This window comes from Pan paniscus, chromosome 22 (genome assembly GCF_029289425.2).
Source record: "Pan paniscus chromosome 22, NHGRI_mPanPan1-v2.0_pri, whole genome shotgun sequence".
In the NCBI taxonomy this organism is placed as follows: Eukaryota; Metazoa; Chordata; class Mammalia; order Primates; family Hominidae; genus Pan; species Pan paniscus.
In genome coordinates, this window is record NC_073271.2 from 5,384,666 (window position 1) to 5,408,079 (window position 23,414).

A 23,414-nucleotide genomic window follows, 5' to 3' on the forward strand; every position below is an offset into this window, starting at 1 on the left:
TTGTACATATAATATTAACTAAAAGTACACCAAATAAATTTTATATAGTGTAAATAAAATATCAAAAATTACAGTGAATATATATTACATACTGTACATAAAATATCAAAAAGTACACCAAATATGTGTTATATATACTGTAAATAAACTATCAAAAACTACAGTAATTATACTTAATATACTGTACATAAAATATCAAAAATTACACCAAATGTATGTTATTTACTGTAAATAAAATATCAAAAAGTACAGTAAATATATATTACACACCATATGTAAAATATCACAATCTACACAAAATATATATTATATAATTTACATAAAATATCAAAAGGACACCAAATAAATCTTATATACTGTTCATAAAATATAAAGAAGTACAGTAAATATATTTCATATATTGTACATATAATATTAACTAAAAGTACAGCAAATACATTTTATATAGTGTAAATAAAATAACAAAAATTACAGTAAATATATATAACATAGTGTACATAAAATATCAAAAAGTACACCAAATATGTGTTATATATACTGTAAATAAACTATCAAAAACTACAGTAATTATATTTAATATACTGTACATAAAATATCAAAAATTACACCAAATGTATATTATATACTGTAAATAAAATGTCAAAAAGGACAGTAAATATATATTACTCTCTATGTAAAATATGAAAAAAATAAAAATATATATTATATAATTTACATAAAATATCAAAAGGACACCAAATATATCTTATATACTGTACATAAAATATCAATATATACAGTAAATATATTTCATATATTGTACATATAATATTAACTAACATTACACCAAATACATTTTATATACTGTAAATAAAATATCAAAATCTACAGTAAATATATATTACATAGTCTACATAAAATATCAAAAAATACACCAAATATGTGTTATACATACTGTAAATAAACTATCAAAAACTACAGTAATTATATTGAATATACTGTACATAAAATATCAAAAATTACACCAAATGTATACTATATATTGTAAATAAAATTTCAAAACGGACATTAAATATGTATCAAATACTGTACATAAAATATCAAAAAGTACACCAAATATGTGTTATATATACTGTAAATAAACTATCAAAAACTACAGTAATCATACTTAATATACTGTACATAAAATATCAAAAATTACACCAAATGTATATTATTTACTGTAAATAAAATATCAAAAAGTACAGTAAATATATATTACACACCATATGTAAAATATCACAATCTACACAAAATATATATTATATAATTTACATAAAATATCAAAAGGACACCAAATATATCTTATATACTGTTCATAACATATAAAAAAGTACAGTAAATATATTTCATATATTGTACATATAATATTAACTAAAAGTACACCAAATACATTTTATATAGTGTAAATAAAATAACAAAAATTAGAGTAAATATATATTACATAGTGTACATAAAATATCAAAAAGTACACCAAATATGTGTTATATATACTGTAAATAAACTATCACAAACTACAGTAATTATATTTAATATACTGTACATAAAATATCAAAAATTACACTAAATGTATATTATTTACCATAAATAAAATACCAAAAAGTACAGTAAATATATATTACACACCCTATGTAAAATATCACAAACTACACCATATATATTATATAATTTACATAAAATATCAAAAGGACACCAAATATACCTTATATACTGTACATAAAATATCAAAATGTACAGTAAATATATTTCATATATTGTACATATAATATTAACTAAAAGTACACCGAATACATTTTATATACTGTAAATAAAATATCAAAAATTACAGTAAATATATATTACATAATGTATATAAAACATCAAAAAGTACACCAAATATGTGTTATATATACTCTAAATAAACTATCAAAAACTACAGTAATTATATTTAATATACTGTACATAAAATATCAAAAATTACACCAAATGTACGTTATTTACTGTAAATAAAATATCAAAAAGTACAGTAAATATATATTACACACCATATGTAAAATATCACAATCTACACCAAATATATATTATATAATTTACATGAAATATCAAAAGGACACCAAATATATCTTATATACTGTACATAAAATATCAAAAAGTACAGTAAATATATTTCATATATTGTACATATAATATTAACTAAAAGTACACCAAACACATTGTATATACTGTAAATTAAATATCAAAAAGTACAGTAAATATATATTACATACTGTACATAAAATATCAAAAAGTACACCAAATATGTGTTATATATACTGTAAATAAACTATCAAAAGCTACAGTAATTATATTTAATATAATGTAAATAAAATATCAAAGATTACACCAAATGTATATTATTTACTGTAAATAAAATATCAAAAAGTACAGTAAATATATATTACTCACCCTATGTAAAATATCACAAACTACACCATATATATATTATATAATTTACATAAAATATCAAAAGGACACCAAATATACCTTATATACTGTACATAAAATATCAAAATGTACAGTAAATATATTTCATATATTGTACATATAATATTAACTAAATGTACACCAAATACATTTTATATAGTGTAAATAAAATATCAAAAATTACAGTAAATATATATTACATACTGGACATAAAATATCAAAAAGTACACCAAATATGTGTTATATATACTGTAAATAAACTATTAAAAACTACAGTAATTATATTTAATATACTGTACATAAAATATAAAAAATTACACCAAATGTATATTATTTACTGTAAATAAAATATCAAAATGTACAGTACATATATATTACACACCATATGTAAAATATCACAATCTACACCAAATATATATTATATAATTTACATAAAATATCAAAAGGACACCAAATGTATCTTATATACTGCACATAAAATATCAAAAAGTTCAGTAAATATATTTCATATATTGTACATATAATATTAACTAAAACTACACCAAATACATTTTATATAGTGTAAATAAAATATCAAAAATTACAGTTAATATGTATTATATACTGTAAATAATACATCAAAACGTACACCAAATATGTGTTATATATACTGTAAATAAACTATAAAATCTACAGTAATTATATTTAATATACTGTATATAAAATATCAAAAATTACACAAAATGTATATTATACACTGTAAATAAAATATCAAATAGGACACTAAATATATATTACACTCTATGTAAAATATCAAAAACTACAAATATATATTATATAATTTACATAAAATATCAAAATTACACAAAATATATCTTATATACTTTACATAAAATATCAACAAGTACAGTATATATATTTCATATATTGTACATATAATATTAACTAAAAGTACACCAAATACATTTTATATACTGTAAACAATATATCAAAAAGTACAGTAAATATATTACTGTACATAAAATATCAAAAAGTACACCAAATATGTGTTATATATAGTCTAAATAAACTATCAAAAACTACAGTAATTATATTTAATATACTGTACATAAAATATCAAAAATTACACCAAATGTATATTATATACTGTAAATAAAATGTCAAAAAGGACAGTAAATATATATTACTCTCTATGTAAAATATGAAAAAAATAAAAATATATATTATATGATTTACATAAAATATCAAAAGGACACCAAATATATCTTATATACTGTACATAAAATATCAATATATACAGTAAATATATTTCATATATTGTACATATAATATTAACTAAAATTACACCAAATACATTTTATATACTGTAAATAAAATATCAAAATCTACAGTAAATATATATTACATAGTCTACATAAAATATCAAAAAATACACCAAATATGTGTTATACATACTGTAAATAAACTATCAAAAACTACAGTAATTATATTGAATATACTGTACATAAAATATCAAAAATTACACCAAATGTATACTATATATTGTAAATAAAATTTCAAAAAGGACAGTAAATATGTATCAAATACTGTACATAAAATATCAAAAAGTACACCAAATATGTGTTATATATACTGTAAATAAACTATCAAAAACTACAGTAATTATACTTAATATACTGTACATAAAATATCAAAAATTACACTAAATGTATATTATTTACTGTAAATAAAATATCAAAAAGTACAGTAAATATATATTACACACCATATGTAAAATATCACAATCTACACAAAATATATATTATATAATTTACATAAAATATCAAAAGGACACCAAATATATCTTATATACTGTTCATAACATAAAAAAAAGTACAGTAAATATATTTCATATATTGTACATATAATATTAACTAAAAGTACACCAAATACATTTTATATAGTGTAAATAAAATAACAAAAATTAGAGTAAATATATATTACATAGTGTACATAAAATATCAAAAAGTACACCAAATATGTGTTATATATACTGTAAATAAACTATCAAAAACTACAGTAATTATATTTAATATACTGTATATAAAATATCAAAAATTACACTAAATGTATATTATTTACCGTAAATAATATACCAAAAAGTACAGTAAATATATATTACACACCCTATGTAAAATATCACAAACTACACCATATATATTATATAATTTACATAAAATATCAAAAGGACACCAAATATACCTTATATACTGTACATAAAATATCAAAATGTACAGTAAATATATTTCATATATTGTACATATAATATTAACTAAATGTACACCAAATACATTTTATATAGTGTAAATCAAAGATCAAAAATTTCAGTAAATATATATTACATACTGTACATAAATTACCAAAAATTACACCAAATATGTGTTATATATAGTCTAAATAAACTATCAAAAACTACAGTAATTATATTTAATATACTGTACATAAAATATCAAAAATTACACCAAATGTATGTTATTTACTGTAAATAAAATATCAAAAAGTACAGTAAATATATTACACACCATATGTAAAATATCACAATCTACACAAAATATATATTATATAATTTACATAAAATATCAAAAGGACACCAAATATATCTTATATACTGTTCATAAAATACCAAAAAGTACAGTAAATATATTTCATATATTGTACATATAATATTAACAAAAAGTACACCAAATACATTTTATATAGGGTAAATAAAATATCAAAAATTACAGTAAATATATATTACATACTGTACATAAAATATCAAAAAGTACACCAAATATGTGTTATATATACTGTAAATAAACTATCAAAACTACAGTAATTACATTTAATATTCTGTACATAAAATATCAAAAATTACACCAAATGTATATTATATACTCTAAATAAAATATGAAAAAGGACAGTAAATATATATTACGCCCCCTATGTAAAATATCAAAAACTAAAGAAAATATATATTATATAATTTACATAATATATCAAAAGTACACCAAATATATATTATGTACAGTACATAAAATATCAAAAATAACAGTAAATATATTTCATATATTGTACATATAATATTAACTAAACGTACACCAAATACATTTTATATACTGTAAATAAAATATCAAAAAGTACAGTAAATATATATTACATACTGTACATAAAATATCAATAAGTACGCCAAATATGTGTTTTATATACTGTAAATAAACTATCAAAAACTACAGTAATTATATTTAATATACTGTACATAAAATATCAAAAATTACAACAAATGTATATTATATACTGTAAATAAAATGTCAAAAAGACAGTAAATATATATTACACTCTATGTAAAATATCAAAAACTAATAATATATATTATATAATTTACATAAAATATCAAAAGTACACCAAATATATCTTATGTACTGTACATAAAATATCAATATGTACAGTAAATATATTGCATATATTGTACATATAATATTAACTAAAATTACACCAAATGCATTTTATATACTGTAAATAAAATATGAAGAAGTACAGTAAATATATATTACATAGTCTACACAAAATATCAAAAAATACACCAAATATGTGTTATATATACTGTAAATAAACTATCAAAAACTACAGTAATTATATCGAATATACTGTACATAAAATATCAAAAATTACACCAAATGTATATTATATACTGTAAATAAAATATCAAAAAGAACAGTAAATATGTATTATATACTGTATATAAAATATCAAAAAGTACACCAAACACGTGTTATATATACTGTAAATAAACAATAAAATCTACAGTAATTATATCTAATATAGTGTACATAAAATACCAAAAATTACACCAAATGTATATTATATACTCTAAATAAAATATCAAAAAGTACTGTAAATATATATTACGCACCATATGTAAAATATCACAATGTACACCATATATATATTATATAATTTACATAAAATATCAAAAGGACACGAAATATATCTTATATACTATACATAAAATGTCAAAAGTACAGTAAGTATATTTCATATATTGTATATATAATATTAACTAAAAGTACACCAAATACATTGTATATAGTGTAAATTAAATATCAAAAGGTACAGTAAATATATATTACATAATGTACCTAAAATATCAAAAAGTACACCAAATATGTGTTATATCTACTGTAAATAAACTATCAAAAGCTACAGTAATTATATTTAATATAATGTAAATAAAATATCAAAAATTACACCAAATGAATATTATTTACTGTAAATAAAATATCAAAAAGTACAGTAAATATATATTACACACCATATGTAAAATATCACAATCTACACCAAATATATATTATATAATTTACATGAAATATCAAAAGGACACCAAATATATCTTATATACTGTACATAAAACATCAAAAAGTACAGTAAATATATTTCATATATTGTACATATAATATTAACTAAAAGTACACCAAATAAATTTTATATAGTGTAAATAAAATATCAAAAATTACAGTGAATATATATTACATACTGTACATAAAATATCAAAAAGTACACCAAATATGTGTTATATATACTGTAAATAAACTATCAAAAACTACAGTAATTATACTTAATATACTGTACATAAAATATCAAAAATTACACCAAATGTATATTATTTACTGTAAATAAAATATCAAAAAGTACAGTAAATATATATTACACACTATATGTAAAATATCACAATCTACACAAAATATATATTATATAATTTACATAAAATATCAAAAGGACACCAAATAAATCTTATATACTGTTCATAAAATATAAAGAAGTACAGTAAATATATTTCATATATTGTACATATAATATTAACTAAAAGTACACTAAATACATTTTATATAGTGTAAATAAAATAACAAAAATTACAGTAAATATATATAACATAGTGTACATAAAATATCAAAATGTACACCAAATATGTGTTATATATACTGTAAATAAACTATCAAAAACTACAGTAATTATATTTAATATACTGTACATAAAATATCAAAAATTACACCAAATGTATATTATTTACCGTAAATAAAATACCAAAAAGTACAGTAAATATATATTACACACCCTATGTAAAATATCACAAACTACACCATATATATTATATAATTTACATAAAATATCAAAAGGACACCAAATATATCTTATATACTGTTCATAAAATATCAAAAATTACAGTAAATATATTTCATATATTGTACATATAATATTAACTCAAAGTACACCGAATACATTTTATATACTGTAAATAAAATATCAAAAATTACAGTAAATATATATTACATACTGTACATAAATTATCAAAAAGTACACCAAATATGTGTTATATATACTCTAAATAAACTATCAAAAACTACAGTAATTATATTTAATATGCTGTACATAAAATATCAAAAATTACACCAAATATATGTTATTTACTGCAAATAAAATATCAAAAAGTACAGTAAATATATATTACACACCATATGTAAAATATCACCATCTATACCAAATATATATTATATAATTTTCATAAAATGTCAAAATGACACCAAATATATCTTATATACTGTACATAAAATATCAAATTACAGTAAATATATTTCATATATTGTACATATAATATTAACTAAAAGCACACCAAATACATTTTATATAGTGTAAATAAAATATCAAAAATTACAGTTAATATATATTACGTACTGTACATAAAATATCAAAAAGTACAACAAATATGTGTTATATATACTGTAAATAAACTATCAAAAACTACAGTGATTATATTTAATATACTGTACATAAAATATCAAAAATTACACCAAATGTACATTATTTATTGTAAATAAAATACCAAAAAGTGCAGTAAATATATATTACACACCCTATGTAAAATACCACAAACTACACCATATATATATTATATAATTTACATAAAATATAAAAAGGACAACAAATATACCTTATATACTGTACATAAAATATCAAAATGTACAGTAAATATATTTCATATATTGCACATATAATATTAACAAAAAGTACACCAAATACATTTTATATACTGTAAATAAAATATTAAAAATTACAGTAAATATATATTACATACTGTACATAAAATATCAAAAAGTACACCAAATATGTGTTATATATACTGTGAATAAACTATCAAAAACTACAGTAATTATATTTAATATACTGTACATAAAGTATCAAAAATTACACCAAATGTATATTATTTACTGTAAATAATATATCAAAAAGTACAGTACATATATATTACACACCATATGTAAAATATCACAATCTACATCAAATATATATTATATAATTTACATAAAATATCAAAGCGACAACAAATATATCTTATATACTGTACATAAAATATCAAAAATTACAGTAAATATATTTCATATATTGTACATATAATATTAACTAAAAGTACACCAAATACATTTTATGGAGTGTAAATAAAATATCAAAAATACAGTAAATATATATTACACACCATATATAATATATCACAATCTACGCCAAATATATATTATATAATTTACATAAAATATCAAAAGGACACCAAATATATCTTATATACTGTACATAAAATATCAAAAATTACACTAAGTATATTTCATATATTGTACATATAATATTAACTAAAAGTACACCAAATACATTTTATATAGTGTAAATAAAATATCAAAAAGTACAGTAAATATGTATTACATAGTGTACATAAAATATCAAAAAGTACACCAAATATGTGTTATATATACTGTAAATAAACTATCAAAAACTACAGTAATTATATTTAATATACTGTACATATAATATAAAAATTACACCAAATGTATATTATATACTGTAAATAAAATGTCAAAAAGGACAGTAAATATATATTACACTCTATGTAAAATATCAAAAACTAAAAATATATATTATATAATTTACATAAAATATCAAAAGGACACCAAATATATCTTATATACTGTACATTAAATATCAAAAACTACAGTAAATATATTTCATGTATTGTACATATAATATTAACTAAAAGTACACCAAATACATTTTATATACTGTAAATAAAATATCAAAAAGTACAGTAAATATATATTACATAGTTTACATAAAATATCAAAAAGTACACCAAATATGTGTTATATATACTGTAAATAAACTATCAAAAACTACAGTAATTATATTTAATATAGAGTAAATATAATATCAAAAATTACACCGAATGTATATTATTTACTGTAAATAAATTATCAAATATTACAGTAAATGTACATTACACACCCTGTGTAAAATATCACAAACTTCACCAAATATATATTATATAATTTACATAAAATATCAAAAGGACACCAAATATACCTGATATACTGTACATAAAATATCAAAACTTACAGTAATTATATTTCATATATTGTACATATAATATTAACAAAAAGTACACCGAATACATTTTATATACTGTAAATAAAATATCAAAAATTACAGTAAATATATATTACATACTGTACATAAATTATCAAAAAGTACACCAAATATGTGTTATATATACTCTAAATAATCTATCAAAAACTACAGTAATTATGTTTAATATACTGTACATAAAATATCAAAAATTAAACCAAATATATCTTATTTACTGCAAATAAAATATCAAAAACTACAGTAAATATATATTATAAATCCATATGTAAAATATCACCGTCTATACCAAATATATATTATATAATTTACATAAAATGTCAAAATGACACCAAATATATCTTATATACTGTACATAAAATATCAAAAAGTACAGTGAATATATTTCATATATTGTACACATAATATTAACTAAAAGTACACCAAATACATTTTACATAGTGTAAATAAAATATCAAAAATTACAGTAAATATATATTACGTACTGTACATAAAATATCAAAAAGTACACCAAATATGTGTTATATATACTGTAAATAAACCATCAAAAACTACAGTGATTATATTAAATATACTGTACATAAAATATCAAAAATTACACCGAATGTACATTATTTACTGTAAAAAAAATACCAAAAAGTGCAGTAAATATATATTACACACCCTATGTAAAATACCACAAACTACACCATATATATATTATATAATTTACATAAAATATAAAAAGGACAACAAATATACCTTATATACTGTACATAAAATATCAAAATGTACAGTAAATATATTTCATATATTGTACATATAATATTAACAAAAAGTACACCAAATACATTTTATATACTGTAAATAAAATATTAAAAATTACAGTAAATATATATTACATACTGTACATAAAATATCAAAAAGTACACCAAATATGTGTTATATATACTGTGAATAAACTATCAAAAACTACAGTAATTATATTTAATATACTGTACATAAAGTATCAAAAATTACACCAAATGTATATTATTTACTGTAAATAATATATCAAAAAGTACAGTACATATATATTACACACCATATGTAAAATATCACAATCTACACCAAATATATATTATATAATTTACATAAAATATCAAAGCGACAACAAATATATCTTATATACTGTACATAAAATATCAAAAATTACAGTAAATATATTTCATATATTGTACATATAATATTAACTAAAAGTACACCAAATACATTTTATGGAGTGTAAATAAAATATCAAAAATACAGTAAATATATATTACACACCATATATAATATATCACAATCTACGCCAAATATATATTATATAATTTACATAAAATATCTAAAGGACACCAAATATATCTTATATACTGTACATAAAATATCAAAAATTACAGTAAGTATATTTCATATATTGTACATATAATATTAACTAAAAGTACACCAAATACATTTTATATAGTGTAAATAAAATATCAAAAAGTACAGTAAATATGTATTACATAGTGTACATAAAATATCAAAAAGTACACCAAATATGTGTTATATATACTGTAAATAAACTATCAAAAACTACAGTAATTATATTTAATATACTGTACATATAATATAAAAATTAAACCAAATGTATATTATATACTGTAAATAAAATGTCAAAAAGGACAGTAAATATATATTACACTCTATGTAAAATATCAAAATCTAAAAATATATATTATATAATTTACATAAAATATCAAAAGGACACCAAATATATCTTATATACTGTACATTAAATATCAAAAACTACAGTAAATATATTTCATGTATTGTACATATAATATTAACTAAAAGTACACCAAATACATTTTATATACTGTAAATAAAATATCAAAAAGTACAGTAAATATATATTACATAGTTTACATAAAATATCAAAAAGTACACCAAATATGTGTTATATATACTGTAAATAAACTATCAAAAACTACAGTAATTATATTTAATATACAGTAAATATAATATCAAAAATTACACCAAATGTATATTATTTACTGTAAATAAATTATCAAATATTACAGTAAATATACATTACACACCCTGTGTAAAATATCACAAACTTCACCAAATATATATTATATAATTTACATAAAATATCAAAAGGACACCAAATATACCTTATATACTGTACATAAAATATCAAAAATTACAGTAATTATATTTCATATATTGTACATATAATATTAACAAAAAGTACACCGAATACATTTTATATACTGTAAATAAAATATCAAAAATTACAGTAAATATATATTACATACTGTACATAAATTATCAAAAAGTACACCAAATATGTGTTATATATATTCTAAATAATCTATCAAAAACTACAGTAATTATATTTAATATACTGTACATAAAATATCAAAAATTACACCAAATATATCTTATTTACTGCAAATAAAATATCAAAAACTACAGTAAATATATATTATAAATCCATATGTAAAATATCACCGTCTATACCAAATATATATTATATAATTTACATAAAATGTCAAAATGACACCAAATATATCTTATATACTGTACATAAAATATCAAAAAGTACAGTGAATATATTTCATATATTGTACATATAATATTAACTAAAAGTACACCAAATACATTTTACATAGTGTAAATAAAATATCAAAAATTACAGTAAATATATATTACGTACTGTACATAAAATATCAAAAAGTACACCAAATATGTGTTATATATACTGTAAATAAACCATCAAAAACTACAGTGATTATATTTAATATACTGTACATAAAATATCAAAAATTACACCGAATGTACATTATTTACTGTAAAAAAATACCAAAAAGTGCAGTAAATATATATTACACACCCTATGTAAAATACCACAAACTACACCATATATATATTATATAATTTACATAAAATATCAAAAGGACAACAAATATACCTTATATGCTGTACATAAAATATTAAAATGTACAGTAAATATATTTCATATATTGTACATATAATATTAACTAAAAGTACACCAAATACATTTTATATACTGTAAATAAAATATTAAAAATTACCGTAAATATATATTACATACTGTACATAAAATATCAAAAAGTACACCAAATATGTGTTATATATACTGTAAATAAACTATCAAAAACTACAGTAATTATATGTAATATACTGTACATAAAGTATCAAAAATTACACCAAATGTATATTATTTACTGTAAATAAAATATCAAAAAGTGCAGTAAATATATATTACACACCCTATGTAAAATACCACAATCTACACCAAATGTATATTATATAATTTACATAAAATATCAAAGGGACACAAAATATATCTTATATAATGTACATAAAATATCAAAAATACAGTAAATATCTTTCATATATTGTACATAAAATATTAACTAAAAGTACACCAAATACATTTTATATAGTGTAAATAAAATATCAAAAATTACAGTAAATATATATTACATACTGTACATAAAATATCAAAAAGTACACCAAATATGTGTTATATATACTGTAAATAAACTATCAAAACTTCAGTGAATATATTTAATATACTGTACATAAAATATCAAAAATTACACCAAATGTACATTATTTACTGTAAATAAAATACCAAAAAGTGCAGTAAATATATATTACACACCCTATGTAAAATACCACAAACTACACCATATATATATTATATAATTTACATAAAATATCAAAAGGACAACAAATATACCTTATATACTGTACATAAAATATCAAAATGTACAGTAAATATATTTCATATATTGTGAATATAATATTAACTAAAAGTACACCGAATACATTTTATATACTGTAAATAAAATATCAAAAATTACAGCAAATATATATTACATACTGTACATAAATTATCAAAAAGTACACCAAATATGTGTTATATATACTCTAAATAAACTATCAAAAACTACAGTAATTATATTTAATATACTGTACATAAAATGTCAAAAATTACACCAAATATATATTTCCTGCAAATAAAATATCAAAAAGTACAGTAAATATATATTACACACCATATGTAAAATATCACCATCTATACCAAATATATATTATATAATTTATATAAAATGTCAAAATGACACCAAATATATCTTATATACTGTACATAAAATATCAAAATGTACAGTAAATATATTTCATATATTGTACATGTAACATTAACTAAAAGTACACCAAATACAATTTATATAGTGTAAATAAAATATCAAAAATTACAGTAAATATATATTACGTACTGTACATAAAATATCAAAAAGTACACCAAATATGTGTTATATATACTGTATATAAACTATCAAAAACTACAGTGATTATATTTAATATACTGTATATAAAGTATCAAAAATTACACCAAATGTATATTATTTACTGTAAATAAAATATCAAAAAGTACAGTACATATATAATACACACCATATGTAAACTATCATAATCTACAACAAATATATATTATGTAATTTACATAAAATATCAAAGGGACAACAAATATATCTTATATGCTGTACATAAAATATCAAAAAATACAGTAAATATATTTCATATATTGTACATATAATATTAACTAAAAGTACACCAAATACATTTTATATAGTGTAAATAAAATATCAAAAAGTACAGTAAATATATATTACACACCATATGTAAAATATCACCATCTATACCAAATATATATTATATAATTTACATAAAATGTCGAAATGACACCAAATATATCTTATATACTGTACATAAAATATCAAAAAGTACAGTAAATATATTTCATATATTGTACATATAATATTAACTAAAAGTACACCTACTACATTTTATATAGTGTAAATAAAATATCAAAAATTACAGTAAATATATATTACGTACTGTACATAAAATATCAAAAAGTGTACCAAATATGTGTTATATATACTGTATATAAACTATCAAAAACTACAGTGATTATATTTAATATACTGTACATTAAATATCAAAAATTACACCAAATGTACAATATTTACTGTAAATAAAATACCAAAAAGTGCAGTAAATATATATTAAACACCCTATGTAAATTATCACAAGCTACACCATATATATGTTATATAATTTACATAAAATATCAAAAGGACACAAAATATACATTATATACTGTACATAAAATATCAAAATGTACAGTAAATATATTTCATATGTTGTACATATAATTTTAACTAAAAGTACACCAAATACATTTTATATACTGTAAATAAAATATCAATAATTACAGTAAATATATATTACATACTGTACATAAAATATCAAAAAGTACACCAAATACGTGTTATATATACTGTAAATAAACTATCAAAAACTACAGTAATTATATTTAATATACTGTACATAAAGTTTCAAAAATTACACCAAATGTATATTATTTACTGTAAATAAAATATCAAAAATATAGTACATATATATTACACACCATATGAAAAATATCACAGTCTACACCAAATATATATTATATAATTTACATAAAATATCAAAAGGACACCAAATATATCTTATATACTGTACATGAAATATCAAAAAGTACAGTAAATATATTTCATATATTTTACATATAATATTAACTAAAAGTACACCAGATACATTTTATATAGTGTAAATCAAATATCAAAAAGTACAGTAAATATGTATTACATACTGTGTATAAAATATGAAAAAGTACACCAAATATGTGTTATATATACTGTAAAAAAACTATAAAAAACTACAGTAATTGTATTTAATATACTGTACATAAAATATCAAAAATTACACCAAATGTATATTATATACTGTAAATAAAATATCAAAAAGGACAGTAAATATATATTACACTCTATGAAAAATATCAAAAACTACAAATATATATTATATAATTTACATAAAATATCAAAAGGACAAAAATTATATCTTATATACTGTACATAAGATATCAAAAAGTACAGTAAATATATTTCATATATTGTACATATAATATTAACTAAAAGTACACCAAATACATTTTATATACTGTAAATAAAATATCAAAAAGTACAGTAAATATATACTGTATACTGTACATAAAATATCAAAAAGTACACAAAAGATGTGTTATATATACTGTAAATAAACCATCAAAAACTACAGTAATTACATTTAGTGTACTGAACATAAAATATCAAAATTTACACCAAATGTGTATTATATACTGTAAATAAAATATGAAAAAGGACAGTAAATATATATTACGCACCCTATGTAAAATATCAAAAACTACACCAAATATATATTATATAATTTACATAAAATATCAAAAGTAGAACAAATATATATTATATACTGTACATAACCTATCAGAAAGTAAAGTTAATACATTTCATATATTGTACATATAATATTAACTAAAAGTACACCAAATACATTTTATATACTATAAATAAATTATCAAAAAGTACAGTAAATATATATTACATACAGTACATAAAATATAAAAAGTACACCAAATATGTGTTATATATAATATAAATATACTATCAAAAACTACAGTAATTATATTTAATATACTGTATATAAAATATCGAAAATTACACCAAATGTATGTTATATACAGTATATAAAATATCAAAAAGGACAGTAAATATATATTACACACCCTATGTATAATATCAAAAACTACACCAAATATATATTATATAATTTACATAAAATATCTAAAGGACACCAAATATATCTTTTATACTGTACATAAAATATCAAAAATTACAGTAAATATATTTCATATATTGTGCATATAATATTAACTAAAAGTACAACAAATACATTTTATGTACTGTAAATAAAATATCAAAAAGTACAGTAAATATATATTACATACAGCACATAAAATATCAAAATGTACACCAAATATGTGTTATATATACTGTGAATAAACTATCGAAAACTACAGTAATTATATTTAATATACTGTACATAAAGTATCAAAAATTACACCAAATGTATATTATTTACTGTAAATAATATATCAAAAAGTACAGTACATATATATTACACACCATATGTAAAATATCACAATCTACACCAAATATATATTATATAATTTACATAAAATATCAAAGCGACAACAAATATATCTTATATACTGTACATAAAATATCAAAAATTACAGTAAGTATATTTCATATATTGTACATATAATATTAACTAAAAGTACACCAAATACATTTTATATAGTGTAAATAAAATATCAAAAAGTACAGTAAATATGTATTACATAGTGTACATAAAATATCAAAAAGTACACCAAATATGTGTTATATATACTGTAAATAAACTATCAAAAACTACAGTAATTATATTTAATATACTGTACATATAATATAAAAATTACACCAAATGTATATTATATACTGTAAATGAAATGTCAAAAAGGACAGTAAATATATATTACACTCTATGTAAAATATCAAAAACTAAAAATATATATTATATAATTTACATAAAATATCAAAAGGACACCAAATATACCTTATATACTGTACATTAAATATCAAAAACTACAGTAAATATATTTCATGTATTGTACATATAATATTAACTAAAAGTACACCAAATACATTTTATATACTGTAAATAAAATATCAAAAAGTACAGTAAATATATATTACATAGTTTACATAAAATATCAAAAAGTACACCAAATATGTGTTATATATACTGTAAATAAACTATCAAAAACTACAGTAATTATATTTAATATAGAGTAAATATAATATCAAAAATTACACCGAATGTATATTATTTACTGTAAATAAATTATCAAATATTACAGTAAATATACATTACACACCCTGTGTAAAATATCACAAACTTCACCAAATATATATTATATAATTTACATAAAATATCAAAAGGACACCAAATATACCTTATATACTGTACATAAAATATCAAAAATTAAAGTAATTATATTTCATATATTGTACATATAATATTAACAAAAAGTACACCGAATACATTTTATATACTGTAAATAAAATATCAAAAATTACAGTAAATATATATTACATACTGTACATAAATTATCAAAAAGTACACCAAATATGTGTTATATATACTCTAAATAATCTATCAAAAACTACAGTAATTATATTTAATATACTGTATATAAAATATCAAAAATTACACCAAATATATCTTATTTACTGCAAATAAAATATCAAAAACTACAGTAAATATATATTATAAATCCATATGTAAAATATCAGCGTCTATACCAAATATATATTATATAATTTACATAAAATGTCAAAATGACACCAAATATATCTTATATACTGTACATAAAATATCAAAAAGTACAGTGAATATATTTCATATATTGTACATATAATATTAACTAAAAGTACACCAAATACATTTTATATACTGTAAATAAAATATTAAAAATTACCGTAAATATATATTACATACTGTACATAAAATATCAAAAAGTACACCAAATATGTGTTATATATACTGTAAATAAACTATCAAAAACTACAGTAGTTATATGTAATATACTGTACATAAAGTATCAAAAATTACACCAAATGTATATTATTTACTGTAAATAAAATATCAAAAAGTGCAGTAAATATATATTACACACCCTATGTAAAATACCACAATCTACACCAAATATATATTATATAATTTACATAAAATATCAAAGGGACACAAAATATATCTTATATAATGTACATAAAATATCAAAAATACAGTAAATATATTTCATATATTGTACATAAAATATTAACTAAAAGTACACCAAATACATTTTATATAGTGTAAATAAAATATCAAAAATTACAGTAAATATATATTACATACTGTACATAAAATATCAAAAAGTACACCAAATATGTGTTATATATACTGTAAATAAACTATCAAAACTTCAGTGAATATATTTAATATACTGTACATAAAATATCAAAAATTACACCAAATGTACATTATTTACTGTAAATAAAATACCAAAAAGTGCAGTAAATATATATTACACACCCTATGTAAAATACCACAAACTACACCATATATATTATATAATTTACATAAAATATCAAAAGGACAACAAATATACCTTATATACTGTACATAAAATATCAAAATGTACAGTAAATATATTTCATATATTGTGAATATAATATTAACTAAAAGTACACCGAATACATTTTATATACTGTAAATAAAATATCAAAAATTACAGTAAATATATATTACATACTGTACATAAATTATCAAAAAGTACACCAAATATGTGTTATATATACTGTAAATAAACTATCAAAATCTACAGTAATTATATTTAATATACTGCACATAAAATATCAAAAATTACACCAAATGTATATTATATACTGTAAATAAAATATCAAAAAGTACAGTAAATATATATTACACACCATATGTAAAATATCACAATCTACACAAAATATATATTATATAATTTACATAAAATATCAAAAGGACACCAAATAAATCTTATATACTGTTCATAAAATATAAAGAAGTACAGTAAATATATTTCATATATTGTACATATAATATTAACTAAAAGTACAGCAAATATATTTTATATAGTGTAAATAAAATAACAAAAATTACAGTAAATATATATAACATAGTGTACATAAAATATCAAAAAGTACACCAAATATGTGTTATATATACTGTAAATAAACTATCAAAAACTACAGTAATTATATTTAATATACTGTACATAAAATATCAAAAATTACACCAAATGTATATTATATACTGTAAATAAAATGTCAAAAAGGACAGTAAATATATATTACTCTCTATGTAAAATATGAAAAAAATAAAAATATATATTATATAATTTACATAAAATATCAAAAGGACACCAAATATATCTTATATACTGTACATAAAATATCAATATATACAGTAAATATATTTCATATATTGTACATATAATATTAACTAAAATTACACCAAATACATTTTATATACTGTAAATAAAATATCAAAATCTACAGTAAATATATATTACATAGTCTACATAAAATATCAAAAAATACACCAAATATGTGTTATACATACTGTAAATAAACTATCAAAAACTACAGTAATTATATTGAATATACTGTACATAAAATATCAAAAATTACACCAAATGTATACTATATATTGTAAATAAAATTTCAAAAAGGACATTAAATATGTATCAAATACTGTACATAAAATATCAAAAAGTACACCAAATATGTGTTATATATACTGTAAATAAACTATCAAAAACTACAGTAATTATACTTAATATACTGTACATAAAACATCAAAAATTACACCAAATGTATATTATTTACTGTAAATAAAATATCAAAAAGTACAGTAAATATATATTACACACCATATGTAAAATATCACAATCTACACAAAATATATATTATATAATTTACATAAAATATCAAAAGGACACCAAATATATCTTATATACTGTTCATAACATATAAAAAAGTACAGTAAATATATTTCATATATTGTACATATAATATTAACTAAAAGTACACCAAATACATTTTATATAGTGTAAATAAAATAACAAAAATTAGAGTAAATATATATTACATAGTGTACATAAAATATCAAAAAGTACACCAAATATGTGTTATATATACTGTAAATAAACTATCACAAAGTACAGTAATTATATTTAATATACTGTACATAAAATATCAAAAATTACACTAAATGTATATTATTTACCATAAATAAAATACCAAAAAGTACAGTAAATATATATTACACACCCTATGTAAAATATCACAAACTACACCATATATATTATATAATTTACATAAAATATCAAAAGGACACCAAATATACCTTATATACTGTACATAAAATATCAAAATGTACAGTAAATATATTTCATATATTGTACATATAATATTAACTAAAAGTACACCGAATACATTTTATATACTGTAAATAAAATATCAAAAATTACAGTAAATATATATTACATAATGTATATAAAACATCAAAAAGTACACCAAATATGTGTTATATATACTCTAAATAAACTATCAAAAACTACAGTAATTATATTTAATATACTGTACATAAAATATCAAAAATTACACCAAATGTACGTTATTTACTGTAAATAAAATATCAAAAAGTACAGTAAATATATATTACACACCATATGTAAAATATCACAATCTACACCAAATATATATTATATAATTTACATGAAATATCAAAAGGACACCAAATATATCTTATATACTGTACATTAAATATCAAAAACTACAGTAAATATATTTCATATATTGTACATATAATATTAACTAAAAGTACACCAACTACATTTTATATAGTGTAAATAAAATATCAAAAATTACAGTAAATATATATTACGTACTGTACATAAAATATCAAAAAGTGTACCAAATATGTGTTATATATACTGTAAATAAACTATCAAAAACTACAGTGATTATATTTAATATACTGTACATTAAATATCAAAAATTACACCAAATGTACAATATTTACTGTAAATAAAATACCAAAAAGTGCAGTAAATATATATTAAACACCCTATGTAAATTATCACAAGCTACACCATATATATGTTATATAATTTACATAAAATATCAAAAGGACACAAAATGTACATTATATACTGTACATAAAATATCAAAATGTACAGTAAATATATTTCATATGTTGTACATATAATTTTAACTAAAAGTAAACCAAATACATTTTATATACTGTAAATAAAATATCAAAAATTACAGTAAATATATATTACATACTGTACATAAAATATCAAAAAGTACACCAAATACGTGTTATATATACTGTAAATAAACTATCAAAAACTACAGTAATTATATTTAATATACTGTACATAAAGTTTCAAAAATTACACCAAATGTATATTATTTACTGTAAATAAAATATCAAAAATACAGTACATATATATTACACACCATATGAAAAATATCACAATCTACACCAAATATATATTATATAATTTACATAAAATATCAAAAGGACACCAAATATATCTTATATACTGTACATGAAATATCAAAAAGTACAGTAAATATATTTCATATATTTTACATATAATATTAACTAAAAGTACACCAGATACATTTTATATAGTGTAAATCAAATATCAAAAAGTACAGTAAATATGTATTACATACTGTGTATAAAATATGAAAAAGTACACCAAATATGTGTTATATATACTGTAAAAAAACTATAAAAAACTACAGTAATTGTATTTAATATACTGTACATAAAATATCAAAAATTACACCAAATGTATATTATATACTGTAAATAAAATATCAAAAAGGACAGTAAATATATATTACACTCTATGTAAAATATCAAAAACTACAAATATATATTATATAATTTACATAAAATATCAAAAGGACAAAAATTATATCTTATATACTGTACATAAGATATCAAAAAGTACAGTAAATATATTTCATATATTGTACATATAATATTAACTAAAAGTACACCAAATACATTTTATATACTGTAAATAAAATATCAAAAAGTACAGTAAATATATACTGTATACTGTACATAAAATATCAAAAAGTACACAAAAGATGTGTTATATATACTGTAAATAAACCATCAAAAACTACAGTAATTACATTTAGTGTACTGAACATAAAATATCAAAATTTACACCAAATGTGTATTATATACTGTAAATAAAATATGAAAAAGGACAGTAAATATATATTACGCCCCCTATGTAAAATATCAAAAACTACACCAAATATATATTATATAATTTACATAAAATAACAAAAGTAAAACAAATATATATTATATACTGTACATAACCTATCAGAAAGTAAAGTTAATACATTTCATATATTGTACATATAATATTAACTAAAAGTACACCAAATACATTTTATATACTATAAATAAATTATCAAAAAGTACAGTAAATATATATTACATACAGTACATAAAATATAAAAAGTACACCAAATATGTGTTATATATAATATAAATATACTATCAAAAACTACAGTAATTATATTTAATATACTGTATATAAAATATCGAAAATTACACCAAATGTATGTTATATACAGTATATAAAATATCAAAAACGACAGTAAATATATATTACACACCCTATGTATAATATCAAAAACTACACCAAATATATATTATATAATTTACATAAAATATCTAAAGGACACCAAATATATCTTTTATACTGTACATAAAATATCAAAAATTACAGTAAATATATTTCATATATTGTGCATATAATATTAACTAAAAGTACAACAAATACATTTTATGTACTGTAAATAAAATATCAAAAAGTACAGTAAATATATATTACATACAGCACATAAAATATCAAAATGTACACCAAA